The 19,788-nt window shown below is 42.3% G+C and overlaps 1 protein-coding gene across 2 annotated transcripts in view; it reads left to right on the plus strand.

Moving 5' to 3' along the window:
• LOC123315085 (ADAM 17-like protease) overlaps positions 1-19,788 on the plus strand; it is an 86,936-nt gene that overhangs the window by 56,044 nt on the left and 11,104 nt on the right. The window lies entirely within an intron of this gene.

Raw genomic sequence — 19,788 nt, forward strand, 5'->3', positions numbered from 1 at the left:
CAAAAAACGTTCTGTGTGAGACTTTAGTCTTGTCACAGTTTAATTATTGTTCTCCTGTGTTTAGTTTCTGTCTTGATCAGGAAACGCTGGGCAGGATCCAGCGTGTACAAAACTGTTGCATCCGGTTCATCTACGGAATTAGGAAGTATGATCATGTGTCACATAAGTTGGTGGAGTTGAGTTGGCTTCCAATGAAGATTTGTTTTGAACTTCACGCTCTCTGTACATTTCATAATATCATTTTGACGAGAAGCCCACCTTATCTCTACAATAAACTGGTGTACAGAACTGATGTTCATAATATCAACGTTCGTCGTAGAAATATATTATCATGCCCTCATCACAGAACATCTACTTTTGAAAGAAGTTTCAGTTATAATATTTACAGGCTGTACAACAGTATTCCTAGTGAATTCAAGCTTTTAAATCGAGCTGGGTTCAGGAAGAGAATTAAGGCTTATCTCCTCGATCCCTCTTCGACATGATTTCTTGATTTTCTCCGTGAATTATGTTTACTAACATTCTCATATTTTTGTCTTTTTTTTTCTCTTCTATCTTTGATTTATATGCATTGTTTGCTCATTTTTCCTTTTTTTCATGATTTAGGTATATTCAAATGTATTTTTTTCGTAAACTACAAGGGTTAAGTGGTAGAGCACCTTTGGGTGAACTTCCCCTTGAGATTTCTGGTGAAATAAAGACATTTATTATTATTATTATTATTATTATTATATAGTTATAGTGAGAAGAGGTTGCAGTTCACTGCGACCTTAAGGTCCAATGTGGCCCCTAACAGAGCTGTTTTCATCGCGGGATATAGTAAAAACACAAAAAACTCTTAAACTTCATTATTAGCTCTAAGCTAGCACTTCGAAACTTTAAAAACTTCTAAGGTTTCGTAGAGCATCTCTAGTAGTTTCTTCGGTATCAGGCCTGTAGATGATCTGACAATGGAGATGGTCTTGATATCTTTCAGCTTCCACTGTATCCTGGCTTGTTCCTCGAGATCTCTGTACTTCACTGAATGTTGGTATTTCAAATGTCATGCGTGTATTTTCGTCTAACTTCTCTAACATTAAGTTAAATAATGGAAAGCACCAATTTTCTACCGGGAAACCAAGATTAATGCCGACAAATTTTCTGAGAATGAATTGACTAGCATTCGTAGCAGAACTAAGTTTTCTTTCTCAACTTTCATGATTTGATTTAAAAATCTAGTTGCGAGTAAACTTTTATTATCGTACCGCTTCTTCAAATTGGAAAATGCTATGAATTTATCATATTTTAAAGAAGAAATCGACCTTCGACCAGATATAAACCTAATAATTACAGGATAAGACTCTAACACAAGGGATATCTCCCAACGGATAACTTATGAGCAGCTAAATTTTGAATTGTCTCTAAGTCGTCTAATTTGACTGCATCTCTAGTTAGCAGGCTATAATCCCAACTCTTCATTTCCTGATTTGGTTCTTTCAAATTTTCATCTAATGTGCTGAGAACCAGGTCATCAGGAGGAATAATGAGATTTCTCTCTTCCTCCCTCCCAATCGCAGGCTGGATTCTTCCCTTTTTAGGTTCTCCCCCCCCCCCCCTCTCTAACAACTCTTCCTCTTTATTGGGTATCTGCGATTGTTCAGTCATCTCATTATCTTCAAATATTTCAGCTCTACAATAATATTCTTCATACTCTATTTCATTGTTGGGCTTACTTTGGTTTGGCTTCTTAATTTTAAAGTTTATGATCCAATTTGGCTTCTCATACTGTCCCTCTAAAACAATCTTATTAGTATCGTTATCATAAACACTCAAAACATCATCATCTAAATAAATTTTAAGTCCTGAATGTGTTGACCGTCTCAATGATAACAGATTCTCAGACACATCTTCAGCGGCATAGACATTTAATAGTTTTATGCTCTTATTCTTTAGTGGATCTCTATATAATAAATAGATCTCCTTTAACATCTATCTAAATATCAGCAATCTGATTTTTTTTGTACTTTTAATTGTTTTGTTTTCACACCTCTCAGTTACTTAGGATCCATCGATCATTTACTCTATCATCAGTGGCTCCAGAATCGGCAACAAAACTAATATAATTTTTGAAATTACACTCACCTGGTTCTTTTGAGTTATTTTTTTCCTCTTTAATTTGTATTTTTCTAAGTCACTTAACCTCTTTACCTCTTAAGATTTTGGATCAACCTTTCATTCCAACTTTGAATTTCGACCTACTTGAATTTTTTGGAGGTGCACTGTTTCCGCTTAGAACTGTCAGATTAGGACAGTCATTCCCTTATGACTGATAGCCCGATAGTTGTAGCAGAGCCATTTATCGTGCAACCTCAACGAGCATTCACTAGATCTGTGCCCCTCTTTATTGCACCTAAAGCATCTAATTTTAGGTGCAGAGGAAGCTTGGATCCAGTGAATTTTAGGGGCTTCCTCATTATTTCTGGAGTTCTTCTCCGCCTCTAACTGGGAGATGAAGGATTTAATCTCCTCCAAAGTAATCTCCTGAGTCGTGGTTTGCCGTTTTATTAGGACAGCATTTCTCAGCTCAGGAATCACTCTCCAGTGATTGATAAAAGGCAGACCTGACTTCTAGAGCCGTCAGTTAAATGACATCTTCACAGGTTTCATACTCTCTCACAATAGCATCAAACCTGTCGCAGAAGTCGTTAACGGGCTCACCTCTTCTCATCTTAGTCGCGTTTAAGCGTGCTCGGAGAGAGGTATGAGTAACATTACACTCTCTCTCTCGCTCTTTCGCGAACACCTTAACGCTTCCTCCCTCTTAATGTGGATATTGCTAGAGAGCATTTCCTGCTCTACCACCTTCTTAACTCCATCTTCGTTGGTCTTAGCCGGTTTTCTACTGGCGAGGTAACAGAATCATCTTCAGTGCCTACCTTCCGTTTGCCTGTTAGGTGAACAGCCTCAGCCTTGTCCTCTGTGATTTGCTTTTTCTCTCACCCTGGACGCTCCTTACCTTTGCTCGGGTGCCAGTGGGGCAATCAGTGGAACCCCACGTCTCTCACAGAATCTCCAAAAATTAGAGAGCCCGGGTAGACTTGAATGATCAGTGGAGAAGGGTAGCCGTGAAAACTAGGGTGGAAGCGTCTTCTTGGTCTCTGCTTTCTGACTGTTTTTAATCGTTCAAAAAGAGTACCTACCTCTTCTGACGAAAATCTAGTTCTAACTGATTTAGGGAACTGTCTCCCACTGGCAAAAATAACTGGCAACAAAATAAATGTTTAGTCCTTAATTCCTACTGGATTAAATTATATACAGAAATGTACAAGTCTCAACAAATATTGATGTCAACTGGCGCCCTGGTCGGTGTGGGGGCGGCTGATGAAACACGGTCTCTCCAGGAGAATACGGTTGAAATAGACTGTAAATACGGTTAAATTTTGTACGGTCACTCCAGAGGAGTACGGTGGAAATAGACGGTAGTTACGGTCTGTTGAGATCCTGGCAAGTCACTCCTTCTGTCGGCGGAAATCGGTACAGCAGCTGGTCTCAGTCGAATGGCAGTGCACCCTGTCTCTTTCTCTTTGTCTCTCTCTCTCTCTCCCTCTCTCTCTCTCTCTCTCTCTCTCTTTCTCCCTCTCCCTCCCTCCCTAATTAATTTACGGTTCATTAGTACTCTGTTCGCTTTGAACGGTACTACTATACGGTTAGTAACGGTATTTATATTTCAGACACCCCCTCTTCAAGAGAGGGCTTCAGATCTTTAATATGAACATGTCGGAAAACCTTACCACCGCCATCCTTGATGTTATACACTACCGAAAAGATTACTTTGACAACGGTATATGGACCGGAATATTTCGGGGCCAATTTGGCGGCAATTCCCTCTACTGCAGAAGATAAGGGATGCTCCCTTCGGTACACCTGGTCTCCTATTCTGCATCGCCAGTCCCTCCGGCGTAGATTGTAGTAGTGGCTCTGCTGGGAGAAAGCTTGGGCTAATTTAGTTCGGACAAACTCATAAGTTTCGGTGAAACGGCTTAGGTTATTTGCATGCAGAACAACTTGCGGTTCGGTGTCTGGTTCGGTGTGATCCTTTTCATCCCGGTTGGCCATCTCAGCTACGTACGTGGCGTTCGGTGAACGCATCTCCCTACCAAAATTCAGGAACGCTGGGGTGTATCCGGTCGACTCCTGCCTTGCAGAGTTTATTGCGAAGGTTAACTCCTTCAGATGCTCATCCCAGGTACGCTGATCCTTTCCACAGCACTGAGCTATCATGGTTTTAAGGGTACGGTTGGCTCTTTCTACGGGATTTCATTGGGGAGAATACACTGGTGCAAAGCGGTGTCGTATCCCAAGATCTCGTAGACTTCCCTTGAACAACCGGCTATCATACTGGGATCCATTATCACTAATGACGGTTTTCGGGCATCCAATCTTCAGGATTACATCCTCGTACAAAGACTGGTACACACCCTTTGCGGTTGCTCTTCTCAAGAGTCTGGCTTCCACCCATTTCGAAAATCTGTCCTGCATCACAACTAAATAACAATTTCCCTTCCTCGAACGAGGAAGAGGCCCCACAATATCGGTACTAAAGGTATCCCAAGGTTCTCTTACCACATACGGATGCATTTTCCCCGGTGGCTTCTGTTGTGGAACCTTGTACAGGGTGTCTGGCGGCAGATTTATATTTTCAAAGTTAAATAAGAAAAAATACTAATTGACATATCGTTTTAATTGAAATATTGAAAGACAGAATAATAATGCGGATTTTAGTTTTTAAAGATTATGCCATCCAAATGTTTTCCATTGAGTTGAATACACTGTTCAAATCGGAGCCTCGTGTTCTGCGCCACACGCTGCAACTCGGTTCGATTCTGCTGGTTTCAATGCAATGGTTTTTGGTGTTTCAGTCGCGGGTTATGGGTTCTTGGAGACCAGTAACGGCAATTTTGCTTATTGACGTGCCCGTTTAAATGGAAGTGAGCCTCGTCGCTCCAAAAAATGCGATTTTCAGTTTGAAAACGCTCCAGCATCGTTTCACAAAATGTTTTGTGTAAGACGAAGTCACTTTCTTTGAGTTTCAGCACGATTTGAATTTTGAATAGATGGAACTTTAGATCCTTCTTTGAAATTTCATGAATAACCGCTCTTGGAAGTCCCAGTGAGGCTGCCCTTTTTCGTATCGAGAGTAGTGGATTTTGACGTAAACTCTCTTCAACCTGTTCAATGTTTCTGGGAGTCCTAGAAGATCGACTGGGACCTGGCTTTGGGGTGTTCATAGCCGAAGCTGTTGTGCGGAATCTCTGCACCCAGGAACGAATTAAATTCACACTCGATGCATCGCTTATCCGTCGAATATTGAAGTGTGAACAAAATTGTCGACGAGCAGTTACGTACGAATCGTTACTCTTGAAAAATGCCTCGATGGCGAACGAGCGGTGCTCACTCGACCACTGCGACATTATGACTGAGAAATCCGCACGATCACTGATTCCAGTGACACCACCCTCCCCCCGTACCGTTTATTACTTTTTGAAATATTCGCACTTCAAAACATAAATCTGCCACCAGACACCATGTATCTCTGACACGTACCACATCTACGGAGATAACGGGCTATTTCTCTGAACATTCCTGGCCAAAAGTAGTTCCCGGCTATTCTAGATATGGTTTTCGCTATCCCCAGGTGTCCAGCGGTCGGTCGGTCGTGGTTTTCCTGTAAAATATCTATTCGGTCTTCCCCTGGAACGCATAACTTCCACGGATTGTCGAATTCCGGCTCGGTAAAGTCATCTGAATCCCAAAAATGGCGGTATAATTTTCCGGAAACAATAGTGTAATCGCGAAACGCTGCGGGGTTCGCTCTTACCCCGGCCAATTTCTTCCTGTACCATGTACAACTTACAGTATCCTCGGTCAGACAGATGGTCTCGGTCGATAACGGTAACGGATTTCTGGACAGGCTGTCTATCTGCTGCACGGTTAAGGGTTCCTTTCCGGTACTTTATATCGAAGTCGTATTGCTGTAGGAATATGCTCCATCTCGCAATTCTTCCAGTGGGGGACTTGATAGATTGTAGCCATCGCAGACTCATGTGGTCGGTTATAACGGTGAAACGGTAGCCTTTCAGATACGGTCGCAGCTTGTCAATGCTCCACACTATTGCCAGACATTCTTTTTCTGTAACAGAGTAATTTTTCTCTGGACCTGACAAGGTCCTGCTAGCTTAAGCTATAACTCAGTCCTGCATCTGAAGCATCGGTTTGAAGGACAAACGGTTTCGAAAAGTCCGGGCAGGCCAATACCGGTGATTGTGTCAATTTCTGCTTCAGAGTCTCAAAAGCATTCTGTTGGGCGGTTTCCCATTTCCAGGTTTGCTTCTTTTTGAGTAATGCGGTTAACGGAACCACAACCCTGGAGAAATCCTCGATGAATCTGCGGTACCATGAAGCAACACCAAGAAAACTTCTCAGCTCTCGTACGGATTTCGGTGCAGGCATCTCATTTATGGCTGAAATCTTTTCAGGATCGGTACAAATGCCGTCCTCGGTTACTACATGTCCCAGATATTTCAATGATTTTCTTACAAACTCACATTCTTCCGGATTTAACTGCAGGTTGGCCTCCCTGAGGTGGTGGAAAACTTTCCTTAGGTTGTCAAGATGTTCGTCCAATGTCTCTCCAAGAACCACTATGTCATCCAAGTACGCAAATGCATCCGGTTCCATCTCAGGGCCAATAACTCGGTCTAAAAGGCGTTGAAAGGATGCCGGTGCGGAATGCAGACCAAAAGCCATTACTTTGAACTGGAACAGCCCACGGCCAGGGACGGTAAGTGCGGTGATCGGTCGGCTCTCGGGGGCTAACGGTACCTGCCAATTACCCTGTTTCAGGTCAATAGTGGAGATATACTTGGCTTTTCTCAGTTTGTCTAAAATTCCTGAAATATATGGCAACGGATAGGCATCTTCAACAGAGACATTGTTAACCATTCGGAAATCTATACAAAATCGGGGTTTACCATCCTTTTTCTGGATAATTACTATCGGTGAGCTCCACGGAAATGAGGACGGTTCAATGATGCCTTCGGCCAACATTCGGTCAACTTCCTGGTTTATTATCTCTTGCATCTTCGGATTTTGGGGACGGTAACGCTGCTTGATGGGTTCGGTGCCTGGTTTGAGTTTAATACCTAATGCCTTCAATTCGGTTCGCAAGAACTCTTCCAGTCGGACTTTCTCTTCTCCACTCAGGGTCGTTAAAAGCGGTCCTATCGCATGTAACTATCCTCGGTTCTCTGGCTCACTGAGCCGGGCTTGGATGGACCTTCCATTCAGGAAACATTCGGCGGTTTGAAGATTGCTTGAAAAGTTGTGTGTCCTCAGTATATCCATTCCCAGTACTACATTGATAGGTAAATCTGAAACTAATAACAATTTAGCTTCCATAATTTCAGACCCAATTCGGACCGATGCGGTATATATTTCTTTAATCGGTATTGAACTTCCGTTAGCGACGGTGGTGGTAACGTCCCTAACCTAATGCGGTTGTATGCCCACTACCCTACAGTAAGCGGCCACTTCACTGCTGATAAAGGACCTGGTGGCTCCGGTGTCCAACAGTGCTGGGAACTCCTTGTCTCCTACAAAAACATTAATTATCGGACGGTAATCTCATGGACCGAGGATGGGGTTGCTTGGAACTGGCGGATCCCCGGTTTCGGACAGTTCCTTAGTAGTTTAACGGACACTTACAATCCCTAGACATGACACCCCTCTTACCACATCGAGAGCAGAACAGCAGCGGTTTCGAGGTGCATTGTGCTCGGAGATGACCCTTGCCACCACATCTCCAGCACTGGGGTTCGGTTGGCGGTCGGTCCGACTTTTTCGGTTCATCCTTTCGTTGGGGTGTTGCAGAGCTCTGAGCTTCTTTCGGTTTTTCGGACGGTTCGGTGCGGTTCGGAGTGTTCAGGTGCATTCCGATCGGTTTGACGTTCGGTGGGGAATTTCGGAAGGTAAGATGCGGTTCTTTGATGAGACTCTTTTGGATCGGTGGCGAAGCATAGTTAGCGGTTTGCCATTTGACCAATTCAAAAACTTTTCCTTTTCGGAGCAGTTCATCTATGGTTGCAGTCGGTTGGAAGGCCAGGGCGGTTTGCAATTCTGGCAGTAAACGTCGTCGGATGATATTCACCTGCTCTTCCTCGGTCGGTCGCTTTACGGTCAGTTTCTGAAACAGATTTTGCATTCGAGTTACATACAACAAGAGTCGTTCATCGGTTCCTTGAGTGCGTTTCTTGATCTCCTCTAGTAGAATCTCCTCGTAATCAGGAGGAAGAAAGGCCTCTCGGAATTGGTCCTTGAAATCTGTCCAGTCGCAGAATGTGCCTCGTCGAGGAATGTACCAGTCTCTTGCATCCTTACGTAACAACTCGTAGATGGACTCAAACAATTGTTCATGGCTCACCTTTCTAGCCTCGGCAAGATACTCAGCCTCTTCCAGGAACGAGGTCACACTGGTCGACCCATCAAAGGTCAGGCTCCATTTCCATACCGGAACGGTAGGAACGGAACAATCGGTAGTTTTCGGCGGTTTCGTCGACGAATGTTCGGTCGTCAGCTCGGTTTCCTTGGCCGTTGAGACTTCGCTACCTACTTCTCTCACTCCAGCGGTTACGGTAGGGGATGACGCAAAGGAAACTCTCCTTGTTGATTCGGCAAAATCCCTCGCCAATCGCCTGGACTTCGGGGATGTTATCAACGGTCTGTGGTCATCATCGGTTTGGGCGGTTGGAAGAGATTGTTCAACGGTAAATGGGAGGTTATCGGCGGGCGGTCGGTTGTATGAAGGTCGACTCTGCAAAAACGTACGTTCGATTTGTTGGCTTATTACCCTACAAACTTCTTGGCGGTCTTGCTGCAGCCTGTTATCCTGAGTGGTCGGTCGGGATATGTCACCTTCTTCTCCCAAGTTCAACAAGTCTGCTTCTCCAAAGGTTGTTGAACACGGAATCAAACCTGGACCAAGTCTAGATGCGAACTCCGGTAATTCCTGGTCAATCAGCGACGGTGTGCCGGCTGACAGGTTCCCTGGAATACCACCTAACCAGTGAGTATGCTCCAGCAATCTCGTAGCAACCTTCAGGGAGTGCTCCAGCTCGGTTTTCTTGTGAAGCAGACTGGCAGCTTCCGGAGATAGACTTCTCAGTCGGCCTTGAACGTGCAATAGCCGGCTCCTTATGCGCTGTAACTCATTGTCTGTATTAGCAAAGTCAAACTCACATATTTCTCCCATCAAGTCGAACAACTTGGCACCACAAACACCAATTTCCTGTGCCTGGTCAATGTCATCTCTTGGTATTAACGGAATTTCGGAATGGATAGCCCTTCTCAGCTCTCTTATCCTGAACGGTATGTCCTACGGTGCAGCCTCTTGCCTCTAACTCCCACGTTAGTTCGTGGCTCTTCAGTCGGTTGACATTCATTTTTATCACTATATGGATATATACAAGAGATGAAGAACAGTTACCAATTTGCCAGTGTAGAGTGTTTTGGTTCGAAAAGAAAGAAAAAAAACGGAAACGGTACGGACGGTTACGGTAACAGGAACTACTCACAGAACAGCAGAAGTCCCTGCTCGGGCGCAAGATGTGATGTGCTTTTTCTCTCACCCTGGACGCTCCTTACCTTTGCTCAGGCGCCAGTGGGGCAATCAGTGGAACCCCACGTCTCTAACAGAATCTCCAAAAATTAGAGAGCCCGGGTAGACTTGAATGATCAGTGGAGAAGGGTAGCCGTGAAAACTAGGGTGGTAGCGTCTTCTTGGTCTCTGCTTTCTGACGGTTTTTAATCGTTCAAAAGGAGTACCTACCTCTTCTGACGAAAATCTAGTTCTTACTGATTTAGGGAACTGTCTCTCACTGGCAAAAATAACTGGCAACGAAATAAATGTTTAGTCCTTTATTCCTACTGGATCAAATTATACACCGAAATGTACAAGTCTCAACAACTATTGATGTCAACCGGCGCCCTGGTCGGTGTGGGGGCGGCTGATGAAACACGGTCTCTCCAGGAGAATACGGTTGAAATAGACGGTAAATACGGTTAAATTTTGTACGGTCACTCCAGAGGAGTACTGTGGAAATAGACGATAGTTACGGTCTGTTGAGATCCTGGCAAGTCACTCCTTCTGTCGGCGGAAATCGGTACAGTGGCTGGTTTCAGTCGAATGGTAGTGCACCCTGTCTCTTTGTCTCTCTCTCTCTCTCTCTCTCTCTCTCTCTCTCTCTCCCTCCCTCCCTCTCTGTTACCCTCTGTCGGCGGAAATCGATACCGTGGCTGGTCTCGGTCCAATTGCAGTGCTCTCTCTCTCTCTCTCTCTCTCCCTCTCTCTCTCTCTCTCCCTCTCTCTCTCTCTCTCCCTCTCTCTCTCTCTCTCTCTCCCTCTCTCTCTGTGCTCCTCAAAATGGCTGCCAGACAGCAGTTCGGAAGGAACTGTCAATCTGTAACTTGATCGGTCGGAAGTCGGCAATATATTAACAAAATAAGCACCAAAAATACGGTAGGAACTCCAAGTCCTACGGGCACCCCACAGCGGTCGCACGGACACAGATGGCCGGCACTCTACACAGTCCACGATCACTAGGTCAAGTTTCAACGGTAGGTAAGTATTCTCAGCCAGTCCAACAGACTAAAGAAAGCGGAAAATAGCCCTCAGGTATGCACTACGTAAGAAACAATAATACTTCAAGTGACTTGCCTTAAACCTTTTGTCTTCCTGACGTACTTTCCAATTAACGCAATAAAACCTTCGGCACTTTTCTCGGCAGCTCGATCTCAATTAATTTTCCCCTGACCTTCAGCCGCTTCAGCGCCCTGCGCTGAAGAAGTACCTCCCCTCTCCTCGGGAAATTTGCCCCACTATTGTTCGGTCAATCAGCCGGCTCGGAAAGAAACAGAAACAACTGAAGAGAAGGAAAAACTGAACAAGTTGAAAGACCGCTCTCAACTCCGAAAATGTACGGTTGAACGGGAAGTAATTATAAAATATAGGAATTCTGAAAACAAAAGACATATACGGTTTCCGCCGACCCTCTGACGATATAACGGTTTTCTTCAAAAATATTTCGGTAGATAGGTCGTATTATACAAGTATAGGTGAAGAAATTTCGTTTTCGTGGCGGGGCAAAATCTGCCTCGTCACACCTCTCTGTCTCAAGATTGTTCTTGGAGATTTGTGCGAGTGTCTGCACCATCGCCTTGGCACCATCAAGTACAGTTTTGAGGGCATTGGCTGCCTCGCTCAATTGATTAGCAACTTCACGTACTTGTTGTATTTCTTGCCCATTATCAGAGTGGAAGCTATTCAGACTCTGGGTAGCTTGCATTATGATATCCTCAATTATATAGTATTTAAGTGGTTAAGAGGATCACAGGTCTGTTTTTGCGAGAAACAGTTAAACCCAATCCAATCCTCAATTATATTAAGGATTTTCTTGGTCCCATCTTAGGTTCCACTGTAAAATAGAAATTTTATACATGGATTTCGTCTAACTCTAATTTATAATGGCTTTCTCTCTTAATTTGTACATCATCTAAAATCTAATTTCTGAAGAATTCATTCTCGAGCCTCTAAAGTTTCATCGTCTAATCGCTAACATCTTAAAATCATCCTCCTCTAACATCTTAAGGTCCTAGAGCGATTATGCATCACACTAGTTCAATCGGCATGAGGGGGAAATATCAGGCGTAATAATAAACCTTTTATCGAATGATGAGTATTTAGCCTAATTCTTACCCTATTCTTTCATAATAAACCTTTTTTTAGTCCTAAGTAAAAGAAACTTCTTACCATGGGACATGTTCACATTATTTTCTGATGAGTATTCCTCACTCACATACTCATCCTCTGTGTTTAACAACACATCTTCCATCAGGGCCGCCGCCAGACATTTTGCCGCCCCGGCAGAATAAAATTTCGCCACCTTTCTAGGACTATATTGAGTATAACTACATCATTCTTCATGGAATAACGTACAGCATGTTCAAAAAATAGATATTAAGAGATAAGTCTTTTTTATAAATTTATATACCTTAGTAAATGTTGAATATAAAAAAAATACAAAAGAGTGTGTTATATATCTACTAACTACGCCGGCGCCGGCATCATACATTGAAATATATACAGTGAAACGTTTGAAAAATTCAGATATGGAACTGACCTTCAATATGATTCAATTTGAAATTCTAAACTACACAGATAAAGAGATATATGAAAATCTACAACAGTCGCAATTCGTATAAACACGATATACTATTGCAAAGGGTTGATAGGTGCTCTTGCTTCTCAAGTATTTTAAATTCCACCCAGAAATTAACATTTCAAATTCAGATTGGCAAACAGAATATAAAAATTATTTCTGAATTATCCTGGAAGCCGTCCCAAAAACTATGCAGTCTGTGACGTTTATCAAAGAGACCTACCGGCTAAAGAGCAAAAAAAGGAACAGTGAGTGGCCGCTGCGGTGGAGATATTCACAGGCTGACTTTGATAGTTATGTATTTATGAGTAGAATTCGGCATCTTTGATCGTTTTCCATCTGGCGGTATTCCCCTTGTTTCTGGTTAAAGTGCATTTTTATTCTGTACATTGAGAAGAACATATCTGAATTGTTTGGCGACCAAGCGCAAAAAGCCGCCTCTGGATTTCACGCCAATAATTAATAATTTTCGTCTTTTCACTTTTGGAAAAAATTTGGTGTGAAAAAATTGGTATCGTTTTATCAACTGATTTGCCGCCCCCTGAAGATGCCGCCCCGGCAGGGTGCCCGGTTTGCCGGTCCTGACGGCGGCCCTGTCTTCCATCGAATCTTCAGACTCACTCCTGTAATCCACTAATCCTCTTGTTTCTGCCATCTATTTGGGTTTTTTGAAACAGAAATATTTATATCATTCAATTTGCATTTAACATCCATTATTCGCACTCAATAAGTCTCTAAAATCATCTAAAACCAGGTTTATGAATATAAATATTTGTTTCGTACTTCTGAATCACATTAGACGCACATCCGAAACAGGATTTCAAGTTCTCAAGAAGCACCTGCACACCTGTCTTCAACGTGTGGTACCACGCACGGCAATGAATGCCTGTTGAAATAGGTTGGCCAAGCACACGTGTGGGATGCAGACTCAAGTTCTATGAAGTCCTTAGCATTCTAACACACATCACAGCACAGCATGCATTGTATGTTGGAAGTCCCGAAATAGTTGTACTTCCCTGGACACTAGGTTCATGTAGAAATAGTAATATATGTATTCATCTAAAACATCTAATTAATTCACCATTGTGATCATCTAAGTTCATTTCTATTCTCATCTAAGCCTCAAAATTTGTGAAAATTTTCATCTTAACCTCTTAGTTTGTGGAGATTTTCGTCTAAACATCTAAATTTGTGAAATATCTCATCTTATCATCTTAATTGTGAATATATTCAAACAAGTCCATCTTAATTTGATGAAATATTCAACAGTCATCTTAGGCGCGGTTCTCACTGGAGTGATACGATAAACGATGCGACAGGTGATTGGATAAGCAACCCGACCCTGATTCGACACCGATCTCTTATAACCGTGCAAACGCAATGGAAGCAACTAATTCAGTGCACACTGAAGCGATCGCGATACTACGCCGATAAATATCGAAATCGCTTTGGTTTGGGGGACACAGCTGCCAGGTCGCTTCAGCGACAGAAAGGTGATTGAGAATCAGATCGGAAAAAGTAGCATAGAATTTCCTAATTGATTGAAAATTTAGCGCTTGATTTGGCTATCGTACCGCTTCAGTGTGCACTGGAGTGTTGCGAAGATAAAAGTTGCATCGGGCGATAAAAGATTGCTTATGTTGCATCGCTTATCGTATCGCTCCAGTAACCGCGCCTTAATTTGATGAAATATTCAACTTAACCTTCAATAAATTTTTTAAGCATTTAAATTCATCTAACATATTCATTGTGAAGAATTCAACTTCACGAAATGTGTAGCGAAAAGAAATCGTCTATTATTTCTTTCGCAAAGCATCTAACATCTTAGTTGTGAAGATTCAACCTCACGAAATATATAGCGAAAACAAATCATCTATTATTTCTTTCGCAAAGCATCTAACATCTTAGTTGTGAAGATTCAACTTCACGAAATATATATCGAAAAGAAATCATCTATTATTTCTTTCGCAAAACATCTAACATCTCAAGTACTTCTACATAAAGTGAAAGTTGTAACTCGCCGTGTGGTTTAATCAAAGCAAAATAAACACTGTTTTATATTGTTTATTTTATGCGCTGTGAAGCGTGCACTCGGCCACTATAACCTGTTGGTGTTATGGTGTTATTTTGGAAATTCTTTCAACACACAAGGGATTTAGTAATGACACAATAAACTCTTAAACTTCTTTATTAACTCTGAACTAGCACTTCTAAATTTCCTAGAACTTCTAAATTGTAATTCTAGCTAATACTTCAGCAGAATAGACCGAGCTTCATTACCTCCATCAACTGGTTGATTTAATCCATAGAATCGATCAGCCATCGATCGGGAGTTTTACTTCCAAACAATAGGAAATCAAAGTTTCATGACATCTAAACATGAAGGTTGTAATGTTGGTTGCCGTCCATTGGTATTCAGACGGAGCTTACTTCTAACAAAATGATATACCGACTTATAAACAGTTAACGCAGCATATTCGCATACAAGAAATTTCTGAAGCTTCTGAAAACAAATGATGAAAGTTTCTAGTTAAAATTCATTATTGGTGAATTCAGAACAAAATTTGTCCCTTTTGTTTGCTCTCATCGCAAAGATTCGCGCTTTATTCATCAATGTTCGAAATATCGGAATATGAGTTTGAGGCGTTCTCACTGGAACGATACGATAAGCGATGCAACATGAGCAATTTTTTATCGCCCGATGCAACTTTTATCTTCGCAACACTCCAGTGCACACTGAAGCGATACGATAGCCAAATCAAGCGCTTAATCGTCACTCAATTACGAAATTCTATGCTACTTTTTCCGATTTGATTCAAAATCACCTTTCTGTCGCTGAAGCGACCCGGCAGCTGTGTCGCCCGAACCGACGCGATTACGATATTTATCGGTGTAGTATCGCGATCGCTTCAGTGTGCACTGAATTAGTTGCTTCCATTACGTTTGCACGGTTATAAGAGATCGGTGTCGAATCAGGGTCGGGTTGCTTATCGAATCACCTGTCGCATCGTTTATCGATTCGCTCCAGTGAGAACCGCGCCTAAGTGACAAGTATAAATATCGCCTTATTTCAGTTGTCTAGGTCGACACAGAAGGGACAATTGTAATTCTTAACCTGTTGTCGTCTTTGTAAAACCAATATACACCATACTTCTCTTCAACCCTTTTCTGACCCGTCTTCTTGTGCTCAAAGGCGGTTATCCTGTTCAACGGAATCCACTGAGTCTGTATCTTGCATGGCTTTTTCTGTAACTTCTCCAGTACTGTTGGGAACAATAGTTCTCTCTATTCGTGATGTATTCGGCACTCTCTATAAACTTCGTGCTATTTATGATCTTGGATCTCACAATTCCGCCACTACCAGATCCAGTGCTTTCTTCCTGGGTTTGAAAATTAACTCAACTTTTATGTTCAGTTCCCGGTTTAGCACAATTCCACTTGAAAATATTTGGCTCTGTAGACGTTTCTTTATTTTCTAGATTATCTTAGGAGGCGGTGAGGGCTCGTGCCATAGTCTTGTCCGATATTTCTCATCCTCTTCCTCCTTCTGAAGTAGCAGCGGAAATCAGATCGGAATTTCGTCATTTACAACTTGCAGACGATGAGTTTGACATTTCTGCTCCTGTAGATTTTTCGATTGAAGCTGATCCACTTCCCCAAATACTGGTCAAAAATAGGACACAATCAATCCCAGGTAATCATACTGCAATAAATACCGTCTTTGGTCCTACGTCATCACCGCCTTCTGAAGACTCTATTGTGTCTTTGCACGTGATGTGATGATCATTGTTGAAGTTTTGGGAGTCTAAGGAAATTCCTCAAATTCCTGCTGATGATTCACTTGACCTCCTGGCAGAAAAGCATTTCGTTGATACTCATTCTCCTGATGAAAATGTTAGTAAGATTGTTACACTTCCTAAGTCCTAAGTCTAATGTTCGTAAAACATTATTATCATGATCGAAAAGATCACGCCTAAAGGCAATAGATACATTAATAAACTTATTTAATTCAGATGCATATCACCTGCTGATTCTTCGGTGGAGCGTACTCCATTTAGGGCCCTGACCTGACGATGGCAAATTGGCCATTTCACTTCAGATCGTAAGACTTGATAATATTTATTTCAGCGGATGGTATGCATCTGAATTGAATCAGTTGATATCAGAACTTGATATAAAGTTTGTGAGGGTATTTCCACAATAGTGCCTATCGCTAAGACTTCTAACACATCAAAAAACTAAACGTCAAACTCACCGAATGGACGATTGCGGTCACCAACAAGCAATCTCTGAACCCTAAACTGCTTGAACTTCAATCTTCCGTGACGAGCTACGGCCGCAGTCCCATACCTAAAACTGAATTTTGGCTGCATCCTGTAATTTCCGATATTGCTGTTTCAATTCCTGGCTATTCCATCTTTTGTTGCTACTACTATTGGTGTGTGTATATATTGCAGCGATGTCATCCTCCTTACTTGTGTTGTTATATGGTCCAAATGATCGACTCTGGTTCATCTGTGGATGTAGGGCGTTGTCCACCAAAGCTACGCAACAGCGACGCCACAGCGACATCGATTCAAACGTGTTCAAATTGTGTCGCTGTTGTGTAGCTTTGGTGGGAAAACATGGGATGAACACGAAAGATACACGCTGGGGATATCGGATCGTTGTCGCGTCGCTGTTGCGTTGCTTTGGTGGGACAAGGCCTTTAGTCTACCTTGATTTTTCACGTGCGTTTGATCGTGTCCCACATAATCGTCTTCTCCTAGAATGGAGGAATTTGGGCTTCCCCTCGTGGATTCAGTCATTTCTTTTCGATCTGGGCTTTCGTGTACGAGTTGGAGATGCCCTATTATCTTCTAGGATGGTGAAAAGTGGTGTTCTGCAGGGATCCGTGTTGGGTCCCATTCTGTTTCTACTCTACACCTCAGATTTACCTAACATCGTGCGGTCCATATTTTCGCTTTTTGCTGGCGACGCTAAAATCTTTGGTGACCCTACAGCTAATGCGCCATCCAGGATGATCTTGATGTTATATATCGATGGTCGGTAAATCGATGGTGGCAAAGTGTTTGCCTTTTAACTTCTCGAAGTGTATAGTGGTTCACATGGATAGGACCAATCCGGGAGTGGTTTATTATTTGAATGGTCGAGTTATTCCAACCAAAAGCTCCCATTCTGAACTGGTAGTAATTTTTTTAGGGATTTGTCATAGTCAGGACACATTCTGCATGTTGTGAACAAGGCTTAGCTTATACTCTTTTTCGTAGGTCGTTTTACCGTTGTGACCCTGCCACCTGTCGACTTTTATATGTTACCTATGTACGACCTATTTTGGAGTATGCGGAACCGGTTTGGACACCGACGCTGGTTCGTGATGTGGTAGTGTACAGCGTAGTGCGACAAGAATTTCTTATGGTGTACGGAGACCTAGCTATGAACAGAGACTCGAGCTCATGGATCTCCCCAGATTCTCTGAGAGGCGTCGTCGTGGTGATCTTATTGTCGTATACAGAGCACTTAATGGTCCCTTCAGTTCGAACCTAGAATCGCCTTTTACGGTCAATACTGATGCTCGATTGCGTGGCCATCCTTTCAAGTTGCGGAAGGAAAATTTCAAGACTACTCAAAGACATCATTTTCTGAGAAACATAGTGTTCGATGTTTGGAATCGCTCACCTCCTACTGTGATTGGTGCTTGTTCGGTTAACGCTTTCAAGAACAGGTATGATGAGTGGTCTATGCAGTGGCTATATTTTTAACTATCTCATTATATACTTCCAAAGCATAGAAAATATCAGCACATATATTGGCGTTCTCCTGATGATTCTCCAATATAAGAATTCGAGTTGAATACTGTGACGGATGGTTTAACTCCCTCCGCTTTTTGAGTTCAGAGAGTGCTCAAGCAATTGGTTCAAGATGAGGCTAAGCGTTTTCCTCTTGCTGCACATGCAACCGCCAACCAAATTTATGTTGATGACATCATTACATGTATAAAATGACAGACAACAGATTGTCATGTGTCCACTTATTAATTATAGTACAAAAAATCACAGTAGCCAATATGGACAAATTTTCATGATACAAACTAGAACCTCCGTATTTCCACACAAATATACAAAACAAAAAGAGAAGCCCAACAACACTTGCATACTCCCATCTATCGTTTACTCAGGATTGATGGACAAATTGAAATATTGTCTCTTCATTTCATGAATCCAGGCTTTGATTTTATATTTTCTTTTCTTTACACTCCGGATCTCCCTTGGAATGTCGTTGTGAATGCGTGGGGCAAAGTAAGTGTAACATCTCTGGCCAATTATTTTCCTTTCGGCACCTAGCAGTCCACCTTTTATCATCTGAAAGATGAACAGTTTTCCGGAGATTTCGCCTTGCGAACTTAATATGCTTCTCACATGGACACGAATCTTTGAAGACCTTGGGTTTGTCGTGGGATCCTTGCTATAATACTTTCACTTTTCATGCACAACTTTTTAATTATCATTGTACTAAACGTGATGTTTTGTCCTTTATCGCTCGATCCATAAAGTGACTTAACTTCCATAACTTTTTCTCTGAAGCTTTAGCTTCTGAAATTGAATTGGGATCATCCAGTTTCTCCTTCACTGGAAATTACTTGAAAGAATTCTGTTCATTTCATTACCCACTTGAACAAGAGCCTCAAAATTAATAGATTTGTTGTTCCTGAAAATATGAATCGGTTTCTTGGACTGGATTTTGTGACGCTTTCGAAAGTGGTTATTCCGCAGTGGCTTACTTATGTTTTGAATGAGGGACCTCGCGGTGTTCCCATTTGTGGCAAGCGAAATTAAAGGTGGTTCCTCTTAAGGTACCAAGTATTCCTAGGCTCGAACTCAATGGAGCTTTAAAGTTGTCCAAGCTCATGAAACAGGTATCATTGAATATTGCGGTTCCGATCACCTCAGTCAGATTATTTTCCGACTCGCAGATTATATTATCGTGAATTGGCACACCTCTTCATTTATCGAAAACATTTGTCGCCAATCAGGTCACTCAAATTGTTGAGAACACGCGAATGTTTTATGTGGTCTCATATTCCTGTTGTCGAAAATCTCACTGATCTGGCTTCCCGAGGTTGCTGTTCTGAATATTTCTTGGACTTGCAGTCGTGGTTACGTGATTCTTCCCTATTGAGTGATCTCGGAATATCCTGGCCTCCTGCTAATATTAATTCAGAATCCCTGAAAAAATTTACTAGTATTAAAGACTGTGGTGACGTCTTTCCACAAGCAATGACCCCCAGTGACTTGTATTATTTCCTCGAGTAGGAGTTTTCAAAGTACTCTAGACTTCGCCGAGTCATGAGCTGAATAAATCATTGTTTTCACAATTATCGTTCACGGATCAAATTTCCTGTTTTCGAAAAAGGTGGATTGATGATTGAGGAGTTAAACGAGACACTATCCCTAATAGCACAAAGTAGTCCTATGGACATCCATAGGACGTCCTCTTCGGACATTACGGACATCCATGGGACGTCCATTTCTGGTAC

Source organism: Coccinella septempunctata, chromosome 6 (genome assembly GCF_907165205.1).
Source record: "Coccinella septempunctata chromosome 6, icCocSept1.1, whole genome shotgun sequence".
Classification (NCBI taxonomy): Eukaryota; Metazoa; Arthropoda; class Insecta; order Coleoptera; family Coccinellidae; genus Coccinella; species Coccinella septempunctata.